Here is a 2,072-nt window from a genome sequence, read left to right as displayed (position 1 = left end):
TCATCAGAACAGTACTCAGCTATTAAAAACAGAGAAATAAAATTTCTGCTTTTATTTATTTTCCATGGGCCACTGTACTCACCTCAGAAGATTTCATACCATGAAGCTTTCCTGCAACCTTACCATGAACTAAACACTAAGTATAACTCATTTTAAAGAGTCTCACTCCAAGACACTGTTCGATTGACCATCTCACATCCAGAAAAATGTAAAATTTGAAATGCTATGAAGTCTGAAACATTTTATCACAGGCATTTCAGAGAATGTGGTTCTCTTGCTGCCTGGAGGTCTGTTTCCCACCAGCCCAGGAAGGCATGAGGGGCAGAAGATGAGTAGTACAAAGCTTGGAAAGCCCGCAAGCATAACATTGGTCAGCCACTCTGGGAGCCACCTCAGAAAGTAAGTTCAACTTTAATTCCAGAAAACAGAAAACAGAAGCTTATATCCCTTGGGGAGTGCCTGGGATGCTCCAATCATAGGTGTAGATAATTGTTTAATACTAGGCAATTCAAGGATGCTCAATTTGCATTAAACAGCACATTCCTATTATATGAATGAGAAGAACAAGAACATAGAACCAAATTATTCTATATTTGAAGGGAGGGGAGAGTTATCAGGGATCTGGGTCAAAGGCCATCTATCAAATTTGATTGGTGGTGTCTATGCCTAAAGACACTCTCCAGATGAAGTCAGGCAGAGCAAACTCACCCTTGACATGGTTACACATCTAGGCCAGAAGCAGGATCATACATGGAAAAGAAAGCATCCTCCCTCATATCTCAAAATTTAGTGTGGGTTGTGATGTTTTTCAATTGTACCCCCGGAACAATAGGTATGTATACACAAAGAAACTTCTACAGGCTACCACTGTTGTGTTACTCTCAGAGAAATTACTGGTTAGTGTTAGTTCACCATTCCCTACATATTCATCCATTGGACTAAAAGTTTCTTGTGTAAAATGAAGCAACTGAAAACAGTAAATGTTGAAAATCAGGATTATCAGTAAGTCTTCCCTAAACACTTTATTATATATATTTTTGTGTGTAATTGATGTTTACCAATCATTGTATTCTTTTTAAAAATAAGTTTATTTACTTTACATTCCAATCATAGTATCCCTCCCTTTTCTCCCCCAGTACTACCCTCCATTCCTATTGCCCCTTTTCCCTTTCCCCTTCCCCTTCAGAAAAGGAAGATTATTTCCATTGAGCTAGTTTTTCAGTTCTGTTGGATCTCAGTGGACCAAAAAACACGAAGGCCTTTCCACATTGCTTATATTCACAGAATTCCTCTCCAGTAAGGATACGTTTATGATGATGATGACTCTAGATTTGTGCAAGGCCTCACCATTTTAACACATTCATAAGTTCTCTCCAGTATGAATCCTTTCAGGATGATGAAGATTATACAAATATGGAATGGTTTTCACCATGTTAAAAGCACTCACAGGCTTTCTGTCCATTAGGATTTCTTTCATGAGTGAAAGAAGATGATTCTGAAGTCCAAAAGTTTTTTTCACATTGGTTAGAGTCAGACAGCTTCTTTCCCGTATGTGTTCTTTTATGTATTAGGAGATGTTATGTGCAAAGGCCTTGCCACATAGTTATATTCAAATGGTTTCCCTCCAGAATATGTTGTTGTCTTAGGAGATGACTGTTACATGCAAAGGCTTTATCACACTAATTACCCTCACAAGGCTTCTCTCCACTGTGTGTTTTTTCATGTTTTCGGGGACTACTCTGCTGTGCAAAGGCTTTATCACGTGGGGTATATTAATAAGATTTCTTTCCAGTATGTGTTCTTTTATGTCTTATGAGATGACTGTTTTGTGCAAAGGCTTTACCACACCGGTTACATACATAAGGTTTCTCTCCCGTGTGTGTATTTTTATGTCTTATGAGATGACTGTTTTGTGCAAAGGCTTTACCGCACCAGTTACATACATAAGGTTTCTCTCTAGTATGTGTGCTTTTATGTCTTATGAGATTACTGTTTTCTGCAAAGGCTTTACCACACTGGTTACATTCATAAGGTTTCTCTCCAGTGTGTGTTCTTTTATGGCTTAAGAGAGT

Source organism: Psammomys obesus, unplaced genomic scaffold (genome assembly GCF_907164565.1).
Source record: "Psammomys obesus unplaced genomic scaffold, mPsaObe1.curated_primary_1811, whole genome shotgun sequence".
NCBI classification, from domain to species: Eukaryota; Metazoa; Chordata; class Mammalia; order Rodentia; family Muridae; genus Psammomys; species Psammomys obesus.
The sequence above is the reverse complement of the archived record's forward strand: the minus strand, read 5'-3'. Positions refer to the sequence as shown.